Here is a 23,117-nt window from a genome sequence, read left to right on the forward strand (position 1 = left end):
ATTTAGTAAAACACAATTACATTCTGCACTGTGAAACTAGACACATCTTATCTCTGTGCAACTCAAATAATTATCTGTTTTTAAAAAAGCATGCAAGTCTTCTGATCAAGGAAGTGATAGAGTAATTGCTTGAGTAGATTTCAAAAAATGGCTTTCATTTTCTAATAAGGATGTACCACTAACAAGCTCTCTCTTAACTCGGCAAAAGTACACCCTTTGCCCTATACCCCATTATGTTTTTATAAATTTTCAGTAACTCTTGATAAAAAGTTATGAGATACATGATAATACATTTCAGTGAATATAACACGATGGTAATTTTTGCTACAAAATTCATTAGTCAAAATGATTAATATTCCCCAAATAAAAGTTAAATCTTACATATATAAATTTAGTATCTTCTAATCACTACTTAGTCAAAAGTGAAGCTTCTCTAAATCATTCTACTTTCCCTATTATAATCAACATCCCCTTTGCATTCTCCTTAACATTTCTGTTATTTTAAAGTTCTCATATTGTCCTTAAAGGTACCTTTAGTTACACATCTAATTCCTAACACTGTCTCATCAATGCAATTTTGCCAACACAATCATCATAATCAATTAACAAACATTAAATGTCTACTATGTAGACACTGGGAATACAAAAAGGTTGTTTGACACCAAATCTTACCGAAACATCACTGATCTATCTGTTCTTTTATAAAGTTATAAAGTTCCTCATGAAAAACTGTCCTCAGTAAAGCTGTTTTACAGCATAAGACTGCCTGACTTACTCTATTAGAAAAAAAAGTTCATTTTTAAAAATCCCTCAGCATAGGTTGGTTCAGCACAGTGAGATATCTCTAGGTTATCAAACTTCTTGTTTACTTCTAATCCTTAAAATAACATGACCACATTTAATGATCCACAGCAGAACATTGCAGAAAGCATATTAGATGGAAGTCAAAAAATTGGGAATTTAAGACCTGCAACTCAGATCTCTCAAACATGGTACAAATCACATGATCTCCCCAGGTCTCTGTCCCCCCCCCCCAACAAATATTTGGACTAGATGAATCTCTAAGCTCTTTCTAGCTAGCGCTCAATTGTATTCAATAGAGGGTATGTCAGGACAGAGTTTTCTCTCTGGTCCACAAGATATCAACAATACAAGATAGCTCTAGCTATCACTGGAAGGTAGGCACTAAATGGCTTGTTGCAGAATGTGAAACTTTAGTTGAGGTTCGAAGGAAGCCAGGAAAGTAAAAAGAAGAAAATGAGGAAGGAATAAGTTCAAAGTAGCAGAATGATTGGATATGAGGGGGTGAGAGTGAGGAGTCAATGAAGACTCCGAGGTTACACCGAGGTTGCAAACCTGAATGACTGAATGGTGTAATAAGGAAGTTGGGAAGAGAGAAAAGGGTTTTGAACACAAGGGGTTCAAGATGTTCAATAGGTATTTGGAGATCAGGATAAAGATTAAGGCTGAACAAATAGAGTTGAGAATCATCTGCTTAGATAATTTAATCCATGAGAGCTCATTAGATATCCAAAGTGAAACAATAAAAAGGAAGAAAAAGACTCTCAAGAGCCTTGTTTCAAAGGTTCAGTATAGTGGCATTGTATGTAAAAGAAGATATACAGTGGAAATTCATGAAATTTGAAGAGAGCAGCATGTGTGGAGTATCTGGCTAAGGATCAAAGGCTAAAGAATGGAAGCAACATTGGAGTGGAAATAAACCAGTGTGCTTGGGCAGACAAAAGGAAAACCTGGAAGGTTTCTGATGGTTTCATAAGATACAAAATCAGCAGTGAAGGTAATAAATATAGCTGTGTTGGGAGACTTTTTCAATTTAGATCATCTCCCATGCTTTTCTACTAAAAGGTAAAACCTGACTTGTTGATAATTTCATCTTTCAAAAGATGGGAGTAACAGTTGGCGTTAATTTGTGGATGTAATATTGGGAAAAGGGGACCATGATATTTTAGAATTCAAGATAAGAAAGGAAATAGGAAGTAATGAATCAGTACTATAATTAGGAGAACTGCTCTGAAAGAGTTCATAGAAAATATGGTTAGAATCTATTAAAACATCTACGTGCAAGACACTAGGAACATAAAGCAAAAATAAAATATTCCCTGCCTGGAGAACTTACATTCTATTAGAGAAGACAATATGAACACAGATAAGTAAATACAAAACAAACATTAAGTAGATTTTCTTGACATGATAAGGGTAGGGGTAAAAGGGAACTAACAGAAGAGAGGAGGGAATTAGGGAAAGACACACCCACTTAAGCAAGGCTATGCATGAAGATAGAGAATCGTAAGGTAGAAAAAAGGAGGGAATGCATTTCAGGAATGGGGTATGAATGGGGCAGCTATGTAAAGGCATGGAAATGGAAGATGGAGAGACTTGAGGCAGAGAGACAAACCAGGAGGCTATCAAAATAGTCCAGACATGGAGTTGAATAAGAGCCAGACCTAGGGGCTAAGACACGAGGAGAAGAGAAAAGTATTACATCTGAGAAACTCAGTAAAGGTAGAGCCGACAAACTTGGCAAATGATTAGATATGAGGTATAAGGGTAAATGAAGAACTGAAAATGACTGCAAGGGTCTGAAGCTAGTTAACTGAAAAGAAGGGTAGTTTCCTCAACACAAACAGGGAAATTAGGAAGAGGACTAGGTTTTGGAGGAAAGAGAAGTTCTGTTTTGTGAGTTAACTACAGAATAATCAGCTGGAAATGCCCAACAGATAGTAATGTTATACTGGAGTTTAGGATAAAAGCTACAGAATGTGAATTAAATTTTTAAGACCATTAAGTAAGAGAAGGCAGAGTAGGAAAATAGGAAGACTTGTAAGGTACATCTATGTCTGGAGTCAGGAAGTTGTCATTTCATATTTGACCTTAGATACTACTAGCTCTGAGACTCTAGGTAAATCACCTAACTTCTGTCTTACTTTCCTATTCTGTAAAATGAGGATTATTATGAGAGTAAAATGAGAACTGCAAAACGCTCTGCAAACCACATAAAAGCTGAATGTGAATGCCAGTTATGATCATTCATTCATTATACATTTGTTACTATGTGCCAGGCATGGTGCTAAGAGCTGGGATTGCAAAAAAGAGGCAAAAGACAGCAGGGGAGACAACAAGCCAATAAATAAATACATACATACATACATACATACTAACCTAAATGTAGAATAGGAATGCCTTTTAAAAGGAAAAACATCAAGAGGAAAGGCTTCCTGTAGAAGGATTTTCCTTGAGATTTTAAGGAAGCCAGGGAGGTCAGTAATCAAGAGTTGAAGAGGGGAGTGCTCCAGACCCAGAGCTGGGGAGGTGGAGGGGATGGGTGTTTCATTATTGACTAGTCAGGAATAAGATCATCAGACCAGTATCTTTTGAAAATCATTTTAATATCTGAATGAAGGAGGACTGGAGCAGGGATAAGCTCAAGGGAATCCAATTCCCAGCAGACTACTACAGTAATCTAGGTGTGAGGTAGCGGGAGCCTATACTAATGGTGGAAATATTAGAGGAAGAGAAAGAGGAGTATTGGAGATGTACCAAAGGTGAAATCGGAGGTGGAAATCGGACTACAAGGAATTAAGCCAGAAGAGAGGAGTGGGGGGCAGGAAATCTAGACAGCTTTTTTCTAGCAGATTGTCTACATAAGGGAGAAGTACAGGAAAATAGCTGGGGAGCTGATAGGAAAGGGCAATCTGCCAGAGATGGAAGAGGATGATCAAGGTCACAAGCGGAATTGGACTTGGTCATGAGAAGGGTCATCTCTTTACAAAGGAGAGGAATAAAGGAATGAATACGAAATGGCATTAAAGGATTCTGATATGAAGAGGGGAAAAGAGAGTTTGAATTGCTTGTTTTCTGAATAGTGTCCTGCTGAGGAGGTTGGAAGAGAGTAGAGTTTGAAGAGGGAAGAAAACATTTGGAACTTGAGTCTATGGGGAATGCCAGGGAAAGTAAAAGATTCTCTTGTGGATTAGGGGTTAGTTGAGATTAAAAAACAAATCTATAGCATGATTCAGTTAGCATGCTTACCTGGCTTCCTTCACATGCTTAGCAACATGTAAACCCCTTTAAGACTGCCTGCCAAATAGCAGACACTTGACTTGATACCTGGCAAATCGACAATGGGGTAAGAGATTCAAGAATGACAAGGAACATTGCCCTGAGGAGCAAAGAGCAACGTGTGGATGAATAATAGGTTATACGAGTATTGTCTAGGAAGAGATAAAATCACAAGAAATTATGAGTAGATAGAGGAATTTCCACTTTCTTGATCACAAAAAAGTTAATATGAGAGCAAGGGTATGGGGTATGACTTGTGGAACTTAGATAGAGTGGATATAAATGAACTAGAAGGCTGGAATGTTTGAATATTAAAGTTCCCTAATTTAAGGGCAAGAAAGGTATTTTATAAGGTACTTAGGTGCTAGGCAACAGGGATATACTGTGAAAAGCAAAAGAATTTCTAGTTTAAAGGTACTTACATTCTATCAGGGAAGACAAACACAAGTTTTGGAATTAATAACAAAGAAAAAAAAGGTAAAGCTTTTTGGGGGGAGGGGAGAAAAAAGCAGTTTGGGGGATAGGAAAAGATCAGGAAATGTTTCAAGTCGAGAGAAGGATCTGAGAGGAGTTGTGAAGGATACAAAGGCTTCTTTGATGTGAAGCTAATGTGGGAGTGAATTCAGTTTTTGGACATTTTGAGTGTGAGATGCCCAAGGGACATCCAGTTTGAAATACCCAACAGGCAATTGGACACATGTGGCTAGAACTCAGAAGAGACATAAATGTGGCAGTCAGTTGGCAGAGAGAGAGAGAGAGAGAGAGAGAGAGAGAGAGAGAGAGAGAGATCATGGGTCAAGCACTAAATTCTTTGAAAAAGGAGGAAAAATGGGGGTCACAGAGAACTGCCCCAAGGTTGTTAGTAAGGTGATATGAAAAGAGTGAGCCTCAAAGGAGAGGTTACTAAGAGATGAGAGAAGGGGAGTTAGAAGCAACAGGGATCAGTCAGGGTGTTTACTCCTCCTGAACCAGTGTGTCCATGAGCAAGAGAAGGTGTATCACGTGTCGAAAAGACAGTCAAGATTGTTTTCTGTGGGGGGAAGGCAAGCTCTCTGGAAGTGTAAAAGAGGAAAAATCTTAAAGAGAGTGTAATGGTTTGATCCTGAATGCTCAGAAGTTAATTTACTCGAACATGGTCATAGAACTGTTAATTACCAGAATTCATGCCTTTCAACTGCAAGTACAAATGTGCTCTTGTTATTAAAACATACCACCTCTCTGAATGGGAAGTCTGCTCAACAGGAGCAGTTGCATTTTGGAAATGGTACTGAAGAATTGGACTTCTTCAAGGGAGTCTCAAGGGATAATCCCTATCCCTTGATTTGGTGAAGGAAAAAAACTTTGGGGCTAGAAAGATAAATTCCTATCTTCAAATCAGATCAGAACAGTTAAAAACTGGAATGATAAGCTTCAGAAGGTAATGAGTTCAATGACAATAGGAATCTTCAAGAAGGGGCTAGGTGATTACTTGTAGAAAATATTCCAAGAATTGAAAAAACCTGGAACTTGGTGTAGTAGTGAGAAGTGGAGAAAAGTTTTTAAAGTTTACAAAACCATACCTCTAAGTCACCAGGAAGTTAAGACATAAGTAGGTTAAAAAAGACTATACAGTTTTTTAGGCTTGTCTTTAAATGGTAGCAATCAAACAGGAAAACAGAATAGGGAAGCTTTCCAGATACTCCTGAGTCAAGAGGCAAAATAGGTCTAATGATTAGGACCCTTTTATTACTCAAAAGAGCAACCTTAAGGAAGCCGGGGGTGGGGGGGGTCAGTAATCAAGAGTTGAAGAGGGGAGTGCTCCAGACCCAGAGCTGGGGGTGGGGGGGATGGGTAACCATCATGGGTGTGAATTATTGGATCAAGGGCAATCAAGCACAAAACCTGACTATGAAGTTAAACATTAAAATATACAAACATATATACGAAATATATATAGAACTTAAATTAGTGAGATATTATCATCTAAACTTACTATGGAATCACATTAAGTAGCTTATTTAGTAATTACTAAGTTCAGACCAAAATTACACAAAAAATAATGAGCAAATTTTATCTGATAAAAGTTAATCTATTAACAATTCATGATTTAGGATGATCTCTTAATTTCATTTGTGCTTAATAAACTAATAAGTAAGTCTTAAAAGTTCATGTAATTAGTATTTAAGCTAACAAACAAGCCAAAATGACTACTATCATCAATATAAAGCATACCTTGGGTGAAATGATACTCTCCACACTGCTCTCCAAATTACACTCAAACACATGGGCTTTGGTTAGCTTCTTATCCCAATGGGCCGCTAGCCAAATTTTGGCCAGCGGCCCTCTCTTACTCAGGACAAAATGAGCGTAGAACATGGTGCCAGCCGACTAGAAAGCCTGCCAAAGAAGGTAATTTAAAAAAAATCATATATGTGATAAATGCAGAAATATACATTTCCTCAATCTGATCTTGATGTTAGAACTAGACTTAATCCCCAGAATGATATTTTAAAAGTACTTCACAATCCAGCTACAACTTATGTATACAGATTTAGTTTACATTATTTCCTTTTGTGTACTTTTAAGTTCCAGTCAAATTCTCATTCTATTTGCCTCTTTGAATCCCTAATTTTCTTTAATGCTCAGTTCAAATTCTATTTTCCACAAGGGGTCTTTCCTGAACCCTCAATTGCTATCTTAGATTTCTACATGCTGTCTCCCCCAAAAGACTGTAAGCTCCTTGAGGGCATACTATTTTTTTCTTTATAGTCTCCATATTTGATACATAGAAGCTTAATGAGACTCTATTGATTTCAGTGTTTTCATATTAATAAGGTAGAAGGATCTGTCACTTCAAATAGTAAGAGTTTAATTTTTTTTGCAAGGCAATAGGGTTAAGTGGCTTGCCCAAGGCCACACAGCTAGGTAATTAAGTGTCTGAGACCGGATTTGAACCCAGATAACTCCTGACTCCAAGGCCAGTGCTTTAACCACTGCGCCACCTAGCCGCCCCCAAATTTCAAAATTTCAATACAAAATTATCCCCTTCTCTCTTCCCCAGGAACAAGACACTGCAGAATTTCAGAGGAACTTTCCCCAAAAATCTGATTCTTGAAGTTCATCCAAATTTTACTGCCTTTTATACTCTATAGATATTTGGGGAAACATTTTGGTTTCACTAACTCAAAACAAAAGAAAAATACTACATGGCAAGTAAAGAATGCTCATGAATGAAAGAAAACAGCTCACTTTTCAATTAGGGACTAACCAGAAAGTAAAAATTCAAGTCTGAAATTATAAGAGCTCAACTACAAATTTATTAGAATCTATCTCCAACTCTTTAAAGTTTTAAACTATAACTATTCATACATGACCCAGCAACCATATCAGGTAATGCATCAGTCATAACAGTAAAAGCAAAAGCAGTAAGAAAACAAGCTGATTAAACATATCAACACACCCATAAAGTCATGTAGGAGATAGTTAATCATTTTTTCTTTAGTACAATAATATATCATTTAGGAAGACTAGAAAACTTGGTGTTGAAAAAAATTATCTAATATTTCTCATATCAAAACTATGATGTACACTTTTTATGGTATTACTTTTTTATAGTCTATAGAGTATTAAAGCTCCTTTGAGAGTTGAAATTATCTGTGATTCCAGTGTTACACTGGATGACATATACACATATATAATATATATGTATATTTAAGAGAAAAACCTATTTAGGGGTAAGTAAAACAAGATCCATTCATGAACACTTAATAGCAAAACGATCTAAAAATTTTCATTTAGATGATTCTCATTAATTCCATGGTATTAAATCCCTTAAAAGTAAAAAAAGACATTTCCACTCCCAAAGTTTCTTAATTAAAACTGAATATTCATTATTTTCTTCCCAATGATTCAAGACACACTAGAATACTGAAGCAAGGATTCAGTAAAAGATTCCAGGGTAAGAGCAGCATTTAATAACTTCTCACTTCCAAGTACTTTTTTTTCCACACCCTAAACCTTAAGGTCACTTGCTGACATCTAGTACTACTGTTTCAATTGTTCAAAAAAGATTATAGCAACAATTGTTCTACAGAATGTATACTGTCATAAGAGTAAAATGACATTCAAATTTCTCTTAGCTATATTATTAAAAGATATTTTTGATGATACATTGTCAGTTATGACACTTTTAACTCATAGAAGCAGACACATAACATGATCACAGTAACTACAAGTATCTTCTAAATACTTGGAAGTGATGAACTCTACTAGGAGTTAATTAGTTGACCAGCCAACATTTTTCGAAAGCTCTGTTAATTGAGCTGTTGGCACCTTTTACCAGGTATGATTAGCTCATGATAGCTCTTCAGTTATTGGTTAAGACTGTGCCTCAAAATAGTCAAACCTCAGTCTAATACAGGAAGCTAAGTTCATGAGCAGATGCAACTTTTTAGCAGAAATGGTTAAAGCCGTAGAATGAAAGCTGGTCTGGAGAGTAATCTGGCAGGTGAAGTCCAGACTGAGGAAAATATCGGTCATTTATTTCAATATGGCCAGTAATTCCTTCTTTCAACATATGCAAATTGAATTACAGTACGCTCATAACATTTATCAGGGCTTAAAGTAATAACAGAAATACGTTGTCATTTGTTCTTTCAAATAAAAATTTACTTCAAACTCCCTAAAAAAACTGATTACATCAATTGAGGCCTAAAATTTGCTAATTCAAAAAAGTTTAAGCCTCAATGTGGATATCAAAAAGGCAATTATGGCAGCAGTTATGTTAGAAAAATTAGTTAATGTTATATTATATTTTAAGGAATATAGCAAAGTTACATTTTCTCATGATTTCAAAATGCCAGTTAATTTTTGAATTTCCATGCTGAAGTTAATGTTTCATTCCTGTTATTATCAGTATTACACATGCAACTCAGAACCCTATCTAGTAATCCAACTACAGTGTAAATATACAAACTTATGAAATAAGTTTAATAAAGTGGACACTAATACAAATATTGAACTTAATTTCAATTAGATTTTTCTTTTATTGAACTACTTACAGTCTTCAGAGAAAATATCGTTTATGGAATACTAAAAAATTTTTGGACTTGCTAGCAATTGTTTCTTTTCCACTTGCATGTTTATAATCTAAACAAATCACAAAGAAGTTCAAGTCATTTCAGGGAATGAAAATCTTTTTAACAGAAAATATAAAGATAATTCCTATTTTTAAAACATATTCTAAGTAACTGAACATAGGATAACAGGAACTAGAACTATAAGGGATCTTAGATCTAATTCATTTTAGAGATCAATCCGAGGTTTTGCTTAAGTGACTTTTCTGCTAGACTATATCTATATGGATCCAGGTAAAGGAAAATGCCTTATTTTCCAGATGGAACACTGGTATTTCTGGCAAGAAAAATAATTCATGTGGAAAAATTCAAAACATTATTTACTTAAGACTATTCACATTTTCCCTCTTTTAAATAAACCAGTCCCTTCAATTTCCAGAGAACATAGGTTTGTAAAACTGAAAGAGGCTGGAAATAATTCAAAGAGGGAGAAGGGGAATAAGCCTTTATATGATATCTACTAAGTGCCAGACATTCAGCTAAAGTGCATTTATTCTTGAGAAAACTTAAATTCTTCAGCAAGTTTTTAATCCACAAATTCCATTCAGATTGTAGGATTAAGTTACATAAATGGAATTCCTAACAGTAAACTATACTATGTACTTATTCAAGATGTATAGGGCTAATCATTCTGTACAAATTGCCTTTACTCAACTTTACAATTAAGTAATTTATCCACCACATCTATTTCCATCTACTACTGTAGGATTTCTTTAAGGTAAACATAATCCTCTCTGGCGCTTCTGACATTAAACGCACAATCTTTCAATTTCCATAACTCTCCTCATGATGTTACCCGATCGATAGCTCACAGGTATTTTTATATATGAAGTGTTTTCAAGTAACACTTATTCAGAATATTTTGTGATTAAAATAAACATAAGCCACTTAAAATTTTCAGTAGAAAATCAAGAGGAATTCTACAACTACTTGAAAAAGGTAAAGACGTCATAAAAAAGGTCATAACTGATCAAAAGAGGCGCTTTTTTTCCAGTTTTATTCCATTCAAACACGAAATGGATTTACTTGGTATAAACTTCAGTATATGAACTTGAGTAGTGCGATTCTATAGGGCAGTCTCTAAACTGTTAAAAAGTTCGGATATTTTTCCTGATCGCCCTCCTCCCTAATTCCACCCCCCCCCCCCCCGGGAGACTTCCAGTTAGACTTATCAGATCCAACATTAATGCATAGAGCTGCGGGCAATCCCCGGCAGTTAGCAAAGTTGAGGAGAAAACAAACAACTAAGTGTGGTGCCTTCTTCCAAAGGCCCAAAGCCTGTGCCCTTGGCATTCCCAGGGATGCCGAGGGATGGGTCCCGGGGGTGGGGGGTCGGACCCGGGGCCGCGGCCCCGCTGCCCCCGCCGGGTTCACTTCCTTGATGCCCGCCTCTCAGGCTGCACAAACTGTTGCTCCTCCTCCCAAGTTGGCACCGGGGTCGGGGGGCGGGCCGTCTCCGGAGCTCCCGCTTCTCCGGGCCCCCCCCCCGGCCCCGGGGGGACCCTCCGAGGCCGCCGTTTCCCGCCCCCCCGCCCCCCCAGCGGCGGGCAGCCTCGCCAGGCCGGGTGCTTTTTAATGAAAGCCGCTCCCTCGCCCCCCGCGCGCGCCCGAGCCCGCCCCGGGGAGCCCGGCGGGGAGGCCGGGCCCCAGCCCGCGGGCGCCGGGCCCGGCCGCGCCTCGCCTCTCGGGCCCGGCCGCGGCAGGCCCGGCGCCCCCAGGGCAGGGAGGCCGGGTGGGGGGGCTCGGCGGGATGGCTCACCTCGAGCTCCTCCGGGAGCGGGGCCGGGCCGGGCGGTCCGGGGAGGGGAAGGGTGAGGGGGAGGGGGACGGGGAGAAGGGGGGACTCCCCTCGCGCCGACTGGGGGGAAGCCGCTCCCGCCGCCGCCTCCTCCTCCGCCGCCGCGGCAGCCGCTCGCCCGCCGCCTCCGCCTCCTCTCCGATTCACTCAAACAAACAAGATGGCGGCGGCTATGGCCGCGGCTCTTCCTGCCGCCCAAACCCTCCGTTCAAATCGGCAGGATGTTTACGGTCAAACTGCTCCTCCGGCGCCTGCGCCGCCGGCCCGAGCCTACGCAGGCGAACGCGCAGGCGCGGGCCCTCTCTTAGCCCGGATTCTATCCCTCCCCTTCCCGACTGACGGAACAGATAAGCTGAGCATGCGCAAACTAGGCCGCGCCGTTCGCCCAGAGAGCGGACGATCCGGCGCATGCGCTGCGGTTGCAGACGTGGAGCGTGAATGTATTTCTGTATTCTTTAATTTATCCAAGTGGTTTTTTTTTTTTTCTTTAAAGAGAACAGGACAGTTTCGGGGTGAAAGTTAACGCGTAGCTGTCAAAATAAGATAATTTAGTTGCGAGGCAGTAGAGTTAAAAATGTTTTTTCCGGTCATTATAACTCCAAAATAGAAGTTCAGTTAAAGGAGAATATTCTAATAAAGTTAAATTTAGATAAACAGGTAAAAGAAGTTATGCCTTCCAAAAAGTTTAAATCTCCTGAGGCCCACTTCCTGGTTAACGTTATTCCCCTTGAGGGGGCTTTTCTCGGTCTGCCTTCATATTTTAGTTTAAATTAAATTATTCTAAAATTATTTTTTTAATTTAAATTTAAATTTTTTTTCTCTCCCCTTTACTTTATGGCTGAAGTGAGTCTGTATTTTTTTGGGGGGGTATTTTGTTTACTCTTAAGAATATTTTATTAATGTATAAAAAAACATTGTACAAAATGAGAATAAATATTAAATAAAAAGAAAAAAGAAAAAAATAAAAGAAGTTAAACAAAACCTGGGAGAATTGGGACATTTTGAATCCCTCAAAGAATTAGGTGTAGGTGTGTTTCCTAAGAGCTATCATCTAAAAGATGAACAGGCCACAGGCTGTAATGAGCTCCCCATCACAGGTGTCTAGTCAAGGATATTATAAAAAGTATTTCTGCGCAAAATATGGGTTGCACTAGAATTCTAGATTCTTAACTAAGGCCATTGATAGGAGAGGCTGTATAATAATTTATTTGTAAATATAAAATTATAATAAGATTTAATAGATATTGATTGGACGGTGCATGTTTTATCCCATTTTCATCTCACCACCTTTTCTAGAATTTATACCATTTGGTATCTATCTATCTATCTATCTATCTATCTATCTATCTATCTATCTATCTATCTATATATCATGTATAAGATCAGATACCTCACCACATAGTATTATTCAACTTCCTTTGCTTCATTCTGTATATACCGAGCAGCACCTTTATACCAGAAAAGGAATACTTTGGAGATTCTCTTGGTCACTAGAAAGTCATAATCATAGTAAATTAATAAATTGGCACTAGTTTACAAGTCAGTCTTTTATAAATTTGGTTACTAAGAATAATAATTACTGATAGTTGGTCATCAAGTATAGTATAGTGAAGAGAATACTGACTTTAGAACTAGAGATCAGTGTTTAATTCTGACCTCTGATACTAATCTGTATGATCCCTGGGTAAAGTTGCTTAACTTCCTTTGGCCTCAGTTTCCTTACCTTTAAAATGAGTAATTCAGACCTATGCCCAAAGAGTTATCAAGCTGTGCATACTCTTTGATTCAGCAATACCACCACTACTAAATCTGTATCCCAAAGAGATCCCCAAGGAGAGAACCTATTTTGTATAATAGTTACAATAGCTCTTTTTGTGGTGATTTAGAATTGGAAATTGAGGGTATACCCATCAATTGGGGAGTGGCTGGACAAAGCTGAGGTATGTGATTGTAATGTAATATTATTGTGCCACAAGAAATGAGTAGGATTATTTTAGAAAAACCTGAATTTACATGAACTAAGATAGAGAGGTGAGTTGTAGTTCTGAAAAATGAGAGGGAGGGGTCCTCAATGACAGTTTTGATTTGTTGGATTAAATATGTGTTAACCTTCCCAGAGTTTGTGTCAATCAGGACAAAAATTATCAGAAGTTTTGTATTTTAAAGAATTGTATTTGGGACACACACACACACACACACACGCAGGCAACACAGATGCACATAGGCACACAGACACAAACATACACACAGATAGAAACAGAGACACAGAGACAAACAGAAGCACACAGATACACACCCAGCACACAGACACAGGCACAGATACACAGACATACCCACAAACACAGTCACACAGACAGAAACAGACACATACAAACACAGACACAGACACACACACACACACACAGTCTTTCTGTTCTTGCTATATCCTTTTTTACCGGGCCCCAAAAGATTAACTCTTTGGGTACTAGGAGGGAGAGGAAAGGAGTTATCTTTTTGATTTTATTCTTTTGAGTATACTTTTTTGTGTGTGGGGGGCAATGGGGTTAAGTGACTTGCTCAAAGTCACACAGTCACTACGTATCAATTGTTTGAGGGCTACCTAGCTGCCATTTGGGTACACTTCTTTGGGGGGGAATTGGTGAGGGAAACCAGGCTGGTGCTGTGATTCAGTGCTGGATATTCAATAGGAAATTTGTAGGCCTGATTAAGGTGGCAAGAGAAAATTTGAGTAGACAGGTAGAATACAATGGTATCTGCACAGTAGAGGAGAAAGGAACACCAGCACATGGAGTTGATTCCTTAGAGTGAACTTTTGAGAGGATATAGATGAGGGTCTAGGCAAATCTGGGTGATTTGTGATCAGCATCATTCTGGGGAATGCCTGAAGTGATGATAACATAGATCCATTGGAAAATTTCCTATTTGTTTGTGGATTTGGATTATTTGAGATAGATTAATTAAGTATTTATATTCTATACTTCAATACTCATTCACTGTTTCAAGGATATAAATGTCATTGATGGGGGTACTCCCTCTACTGATAACTTTACACTGTAAAAAAATGTCTCTATTATTACTATAGTAGGGAAAAAAATCCCTACATTGTAGCCAACCTAATGATGGGTTGGTCCCCAAGGGATGTATTTGTACCTCTAGGCCCAGACTAAAAGTCTTTTCAGTTTGTTAGGACTTATCAGATCTTGTACTTGGTAAGTTAGTGTCATTCCGTATTACAAGACATCTAAATTCTTGAGCAGGATGATGGGATAAATTCCTATGCTTCCTCTATTATTATTTCTGTCTCTGGTAATGAATTTTCTGCAAAATCATCTTGATTCTATCTACATTTCTTCTTTTAGTGTATATCTATATATATTTTAGTATATATATATATATACTTTTAGTATATCTATATCAAATATATGTATAATATATATATATCCTTTCCACTCATGTTAGTACTTATTTGAATTTGCATTTTATATATATATATATATATATATATATATATATATGATACAAAAAGTATAAAACTCTATTTGCCCTCAAGGAGTTTACAATTGAATCAGAATATAAAAAGCAGTAGTCAATTGGAAATGATCTGTAGAAATGTGAGTTTCTGAATTAATTTCATTTTCCAGAGTGTTGAGTTTATGGAGATGATGAAATACAGGAAAGAATCCACCTATATTTTATTTGACCTATTCTAAGTTCATAGATTAAGGATATATCTAAGCCCAAAATGCCTCATAGAACCTGGAATCTTTGATTAGATACTTTTGATCCCTTGTGCTAATTAATATCTTGCTGGCTAACCTAAATTCAGAAATTCTCCAATCTCATAATCTCATCCTTTCCACCAATTATTGAACTCAAAGAATTCAAAGTATAGCTCATGAAGAAGAATAGACACTGTGTTGCTTCCTGTTAACAGATCTATTGAGGCTAGCTCTCACCAGTTCACAAGAGCCCATTATTATCTTCATACATAGCCTTTAAACCTTGGAAATTGGCAACTCTACAAAACACTAAGATGGACTGGACACGTTGTTAGAATGAAAGAATGCTTAAAAAAACAAAACTATTTTATAGAGAACTCACACAGGGCAACCACTCACAAAGGGATCAGAAGTGATACTGAGACATCTTGAAGGTCTCATTGAAGAGCTTTAGAATTGACTGTACAGCAGGGGAGACACTGGCACAGGACCTCCCAACTTGGTGTGCCCTTATTGGTGAGGGTGCTACACTCTATGAGGAAGGCAGAATTGAAGTAGCTCAAAGGAAACATGACATCTGTAAACTGAGTACTCACCCCAGGTGTTCACGTGAACTATTTATGCCTAACCTGTGGCAAAACATTCTGAGATCATATTGGTCTGATCAGTCACAATTGGACACAATATAATGGGTCTCAAACTTTATAATGTCATTTTGGCCTTCTTTGATAACAAAGGACAAGAACCAACCAACCAGATTACTTCAAAACATTTCAAATCTAATATGTTGTTGATTGTTTAAAATTAACAGTGATAGAGGAAAAAGTTAAGATTGAAGATAAAATTTGAAAAGAGAGAAATGGGCACATTTTTCCCCCTTTACACCCCCTCCCCTATCTGTCCTCACCAATCACCATCTTGGAACACCACAAAAGGAGGAAGTATTACTAATAGGGGCATCTAGGTGACACAGTGGATAGAATGCCAGGTCTGGAGTAAGGAAGAACTGAGTTCAAATCCAGCCTCAACTAACTGTATAACCCTGGGCAAGCCACTTAACCTTGTTTGATTGTTTTCTCATCTCTAAAATGAGCTAGAGAAGGAAATGACAAGCCATTCCAGTATCTTTGCCAAGATAACCTCAAAAAGGGCATGAAGAGTCAGATAGGACTAAAACTACTGAAAAACAACATTCCTAACATGGTTCAAAATTGATCTTTTATACAAAAAGGGAAAGGTGGAATGTTGTATTTGGAACTTCTAAACCTCGACCTTAGATAGCCAGATTTCAAAGTGTATAGAGCACTGATCCTAGAGTCAAGAAAACTTAAGCTCCAATCCAGCTTCAGATACTTATTGGCAATGTGACCCAGAGCACATCATTTAATCTCATTGGCCTCAGTTTTCTCAACTGTAAAATGGTGATAATATCAATATGTATCTGGCACATAGTAGATACAAAAGAAATTTCTTTCCTTCCCCACCCCATCCTGTTCACAGATTTCCTGACATCATATTCCATCTTCTGGAGTTTATGATCTCCAGAAACTCATCATTCTGCAAGTTGAAATCAGCTCTGAAACCCTCACTTCCTTGGATTATTTACCACCCTGTGTGTAAAAATTCATCATGTCCTCAAATCACATAGCTTTCTCCCCTCCCCCTGATCCTTTTCAGCTTCTTTTTAGTATTATGTATTTAGTATTGTTTTATGTATTTAGTATTGTATTATGAGTTCCTTGAGAGTAGAAGCTGTCATGCCTTTTTTTGTGTTCCCAGTGCTTAGCATAGTATTTGACACATATTGAGAACTTAAATGTTTATTGAATAGTGACTGAGATTTGAAGGACTTCAGCATGCCCTTCCTATCTTTAGCTGGCTGTCATAAACCTCTTTTGGATACATAACTCCTATGTGGGCTTCCTTCCTCCTTTTCCCCTTGGTGATGATGAATTATCAACTATTCATTCATTTGCAGAAACCTTTGTTGTCAAATATAGGAAATTCCAGTGAGAGCCCTCAGTTTATCTCCCTAACTAAAGTGTCCTCTCAAAACTCAACATATTTTATTAGATTTCTCTTTTGCTCCCTAAGGTATACAGTAATTTTGTCCAATGCAAAGCATAGGCAGGAATGTTGAATCAATGAATTGGGAGCTTCTAGTTCTGGGGTGTCTACTTGGTCTTTTCAGTCTTGCATGAAGTGAATTGGCATGGCAACTGGGGCACCTGGGAAGTGGAAAAGAGCCCTGTCATCCCATTACACACTCTTTTGAAATTTTTGGCTGATTAGTCACCCTCTCTCCCTTTTTGACTGTCTTTGTCATTTCTCCTTTCCCTTTTGAGTATGTATCAGATAATCACATGATAACGTCTCTCCTCCTCCATGAAGTAGACTTAGGCAATCTGATTTTTGGGTTTCCTCAGCTCCTTTCTTCAAAATTTATTATCCCCTCTGTCCTTCTTCCTTTGGTCAAAGAATAAGAAATAACCCCATTCCACAATAGGAACTTTCTCCTTCTCTGTGTCCTTGATCTAATTCCTTCCTGCCTTCTCCAGGATCTTGTTTGAGGGATCATTCCCGCTATTTCATCTGCCTACACATACTTTCAAGTCTCCCCAATCCCTTGCCTTTTAATCCTATGTTAATCTGTCTTAATTTGCTCCCTTTCATTATCAAACTTTTTTCTACTTCTACTTTCTCATCAACCATTCTTCTTCCCCAGTCCTTGAATCCAGAAAAATGGTTTCCATGTATAGATCTCATCTGCTTTGGTCAGACATCTTCAGTAACTCTCAGATATCTGTCAAAGTTCGAATTCCTCTGCCTGGCCTTCCATCTCCCAAACCTGCTGTCTCTACTTTTTCAGTCTTTTCATCTTATTGCTACTGTTTATGTAAACTACACTCCTTCCAATCAACAGGTCCTCTTTGTCTCCTAAAAGGACTTTGCATATACTGTTTTTCATGCCTTCCATCCTCATGAGAGTGCAGAATTCTTTGCTTTAAAGCCTATCTCAAGAGTTTTGTCCATCATGAAGTCTCTTTTGATTCTCTTAATTAGTCTTTTCCCCTTGAATCTCACACAGCACTTTATTTCACAGTACTTGTGTATGCATATGTATGCATGTGTGTGTGTATATATATCTATATCTATAAATCTTAACCTATGCCTATAAATAGATATTCCAATGCCTCGCACATAGTAGACACAAAGTAGTTGATAGAACAAATGTATTTGCAATTACTTCTGTAATTCTGGGAATTATAATTATAATAATAATGTATAATATATAATTATAATCTGAACACAGTATAAATGTTTTTGAAGACTGAATGTATGAATCTATGCAAAGAATCTATATATATATATATATATATATATATATATATATATGTATATAAGTCTATGAAAAACAGAGAAATAAAATTCTACTTTTTTGGATAAAAGCTATTCCAAATATGTAAGGGGTCAAAACATATAAGCAAGGAGTTCTCAAAAGGGGAATTGTAAACACTTGACAATCATATGAAATAATGTTCCAGATCAATAACAATAAGAAAAATGCACATCAAAATAACTCAAAAGGAAATAGAAAGATAGGCACTATTGCTTTTAGAATGATAGTACATTATTATTGGAGTTACAAGTTAGTATAACTATTTTGGGAAAACTATTTGTAGTTTTCTAAATAAACTGACTCAAAAAATCTATTTTTTTTTGATCCAGCGATTCTACTACTAGGTGTATATCTCAAGGAGGTCATTTAATAAAAGGAAAATCCTCATATTTATAGCAGAATATTTTGTGGTAACAAAGAACCAAAACCAAAATAGATACTTATCAATTGAGGATTAGCTGAATCATTATTTGTTACACAAATGTCATAGAAGATAGCAGTGGATTAAGAGATAATATGACAAATATAGAGAAGCATGGACTTTCATGAACTGATGCATAGTGATGTAAGCTGCCAAGAAAATAATATATATTTATGTATATATATGTATCATAGCAATCCAAATACAAAGAGTAACAACTATAAAACAATTGAAAATGATTACTGCAAAATTATAAAGAATAAGTTTGGCCCAAGAAGAGATATGAGACAACATCTCCCCCTGTTTCTTTGCTGAGGTAGAAAGTTCATGGGAATGAACATTTATATATACACATGTAAATGCATATGTATTCAGATACATAAATACATATGTATATATATTCATATTTTTCAATATATTGATTGGTTTCACTGTTCTTCATTTTTTCCTCCTTTCTTTTTCTTCTTTAATATATTGGATGACTCTCTAGGAAGGAGAGGAGGAACACAGGGAGAAGATTTAGGCAATATCACAACAAACCTATAGAAATTTATTTTAAAAAATCTTATCTTACAAAATATTCTTAATTTGGGTGTGAGTTGGGAAGGATTAATCAGAAATGCATTCATAGACTAAATATAGAAGATTGAACACAACAGAGAATATTACTCATCAATAGACTTTTCAAGATAGGAACCAAACACTGCATTTTCAGTAATTATATCATATCTCATAATATCAAAGGAGTAATCAGCAAGAGCCAGTGAGTCACAGGACCATGGAATTATAGGAATCAGAGTTGTAACAGGCCTTGGGCAACATCTTAATTCAACCTCCTCATTTTGCAATTGATGCCTGTCAAACACATAGCAAATTATTTTTGTCTACCGTCCAATAGTAGGAAAGCAAAAATCCCAATTCAGGTTTCAGACCTCAAATCCAGTGTTATTTTCAGTTCTAGAAGCATTAATTGTCTCCTATATGCCAGGAAATGCATTGTTCTGATCAAAAGAAAACTCAAATCCCTAGTATGTACTGTAGTGAAAACTTCCAACCCAACAGTATATTCTTAGGTCTTTATTCATGACCTTCAGAGCAATATATTCAAATTAATTCAATCACAAGGAACACAAAGCCCAAAATTAAATAATTCTGCCCTATTAAACATAAGCATAAAATACAAAGTAATATTCTGAGGAATGAAGAAAGAGCTAACCTCTGGTGTGATTGTTAGAGGTCTTTTAAAAATTGGCACAGGAGCTGAACTGTGAAGGAAGTTTGGGGTTGCTAGGTGATGAAGAGTGAGGAAGATTTGCTGACATGAATGACAGCCTGTGCAAAAAAAGTGGAGGGAAAATTTCATAGCTTAAGAAATACTATATGAAGGCATTTCATATACTTCATTTACAGACATGGTCAAAGTGCTCAAATAATAACACAGTATAAATCATGCCTTTGAAAGCAGCCCTAGAAGGCAGCTGAAACAGGTGTGAAAGATATTTTGAGAATAACGTGGAAAAAAGAGTTCCAGAAGTAGGAACTTGCCTTTGATTTGGAGGAAGCCACAGTTTATATGGGGTAGCTGGGGGGAGGGGTAAACAGTGGTTAGAGTGCTGTGCCTGGAGGCAGGAAGACCTGAGTTCAAATTCTGTCTCAGGCACATGCTAGCCTGGTGACCTTGGGCAGTCACTTAACTCTTGTTTGCCTTTGTTTTTTCTTTTCTTTTTTTTTTAGTTTTTTTTTTTTTTTGCAAGGCAAGGGGTTAAGTGGCTTGCCCAAGGCCACACAGCTAGGTAATTAGTAAGAGTCTGAGACTCAGGCACTTACTAGTCAGGTGACCTTGGACAGTCACTTAACTCTTGTTTGCCTTTGTTTTTCTTTCTTTCTTTTTTTTTTTTTGCAAGGCAAATGGGGTTAAGTGGCTTGCACAAGGCCACACAGCTAGGTAATTAGTAAGTGTCTGAGACTGATTTGAACCCAGGTACTCCTGACTCCAAGGCAGGTGCTTTAACCACTACACCACCTAACCGCCCCTGTTTTTTTCAAGGAAATGGCAAACCACTTTAGTATCTTTGTCAAGAAAACTCCAAATAAGGTAATGAAGAGTTGGACTGATGGAAAGATTGAACAATAAATTCTTAAGACTGTTTCAATGAAGATGGATTGATTTATTTTAAGCAATCTGTATAAATTTTAGAGAAGATAGTGCATACTTGACATAAGGAATAACTTCCCAGCAGTTAGTGTCACCAGAGATAAAATGGAAGTTATTGGTTTCCCCTAACTCATTGGAGGTTTTCAAGCAAAGGTCAATAACTGTTTGACTGATAGTGTTTTATAGGGAATTCCTGTACAAGCAAAAATTTGATTAGATCACTTCTGAAATCCTCTGCAACCAGAGGTGTTGAGAAGGTTGAGTGAGTAAATGCGGGGAAATCATTTGCAAACCTTAAAGTGCTAAATAAATATCAGGTATCATTATTATTATTACTAGTCTGTAATCATTGTACCTGAGTCTGGTGAAGACTTCTTTCTCTGAGCCTTCTGCTGAGCTCAAGACATGTTTTATAAAACAATACAGGGAGATGTTGGTAAATATTTGCAAAATGAGGGATGCACTTTTATTTAAACAAGACAATGGGGTTAAGTGACTTGCCCAAGGGCATACAGCTAGGTAATTTTTTTTATTGTTTTTTGAATTTTACAATTTTTCTCCAATCTTGCTTTCCTCTCCCTCTCCCCCCACCCAGAAGGCAATCTGATAGCCTTTACATTGTTTCCATGCTATACATTGATCACAATTGAATATGTTGAGAGATAAATCATATCCTTAAGGAAAAAATAAAATATGAGATAGCAAAATTATATGATAAGATACCTTTTTCAAAAAATTAAAGGTAGGGGCGGTTAGGTGGTACAGTGGATAGAGCACTAGCCCTGCAGTCAGGAGTACCTGAGTTCAAATCTGGCCTCAGACACTTAATAATTACCTAGCTGTGTGGACTTGGGCAAGCCACTTAACCCCACTGCCTTGCAAAAACCTAAAAAACAAAAATTAAAGGTAAAAGTTTTTGGTCTTTGTTTAAACTCTACAATTCTTTCTTTGGATACAGATGATATTCTCCATTGCAGATACCCTAAAATTGTCCCTGATTGTGGCACTGATGAAATAAGCAAGTCCATTAAGGTTGATCATCACCCCTATGTTGCTGTTAGGGTGTATAATGTTCTTCCGGTTCTGCTCATCTCACTCAGCATCAGTTCATGTAAATCCTTCCAGACTTCTCTGAAATCCCATCCCTCCTGGTTTCTAATAGAACATAACATACATGTACCACAATTTGTTCAGCCATTCCCTAATTGATGGACATTCACTCAATTTCCAATTCTTTGCCTCCATGAACAGAGCCGCTATGAATATTTTTGTACAAGTGATGTTTTTACCCTTTTTCATGATCTCTTCAAGGGTATAGATCCAGTAGTGGTATTGCTGGATCAAAGGATATGCACATTTTTATTGCCCTTTGGGTGTAACTCCAAATTTCTCTCCAGAAATGTTGGATGAGTTCACAACTCCACCAACAATGCATTAGTGTCCCAGATTTCCCACACCCCTTCCAACATTGATCATTGTCCTTTCTGGTCATATTGGCCAGTCTGAGAGGTGTGAGATGGTACCTCAGAGATGCTTTAGTTAGCATTTCTCTAATAATTAATGATTTAGAGCAATTTTTTCATATGACTATGGATTGCTTTGATTTCTTCATCTATAAATTGCCTTTGCATATCCTTTGTCCATTTGTCGATTGGGGAATGGCTTTTTTTGAAATAAATTTGACTCAGTTCTCTATATATTTTAGAAATGAGTCCCTTGTTAGAAATACTAGTTGTAAAAATTGTTTCCCAATTTACTAAATTTTTTTGCTTGGTTACAATGGGTTTTTTTGTGCAAAAGCTTTTTAATTTAATGTAATCAAAATTATCTAGTTTATTTTTAAATGATGTTCTCTATTTCTTTCTTGGTCGTAAACTGTTTCCCTTTCCATAGATCTGACAGGTAAACTATTCCTTGATTTCCTAGTTTGCTTATAATATTGTCTTTTATGTCTTAATCCTGTACCCATTTTGATCTTATCTTGGGTGTGAGATGTTAGTCTAATCAAAGTTTCTGCCATACTAACTTCCAATTTTCCCAACAGTTTTTTTTATCAAAGAGAAAGTTTTTATCCCAGAAGCTTAGATTCTTTGGGTTTATCAAACAGCAGATTACTATAATCATTTCCTGTTATTGCACCTAGTCTATTCCACTGATCCACTACTCTATTTCTTAGCCAATAACAGACAGTTTTGATGACTGATGCTTGATAATGTAATTTTACATCTGGTAGGGCTAACAACTAGGTAATTATTATGTGTCTGAGGTTGGCTTTGAACTCAGGTTCTTTTGACTCCAGGGCTGGTGCTCTATCCACTGTGCCACCTAACTGCCCTGGGATGCACTTTTAAGTTTGATCTACATTATTAATACTTTCCGAAGTCTAGAAAGTAGTGTTTGCAGATCTCTGAGGGGTAAAGATTCATACTG

At 37.2% G+C, this 23,117-nt stretch overlaps 1 pseudogene; it reads right to left on the bottom strand.

The window, feature by feature from the left end:
* LOC141498288 (double-strand-break repair protein rad21 homolog) overlaps nt 1–11,058 on the bottom strand; it is a 29,310-nt pseudogene extending 18,252 nt beyond the window's left edge.
* Between the last annotated feature and the right edge of the window lie 12,059 nt (nt 11,059–23,117).

Source organism: Macrotis lagotis, chromosome X (assembly GCF_037893015.1).
Source record: "Macrotis lagotis isolate mMagLag1 chromosome X, bilby.v1.9.chrom.fasta, whole genome shotgun sequence".
NCBI lineage: Eukaryota > Metazoa > Chordata > Mammalia > Peramelemorphia > Peramelidae > Macrotis > Macrotis lagotis.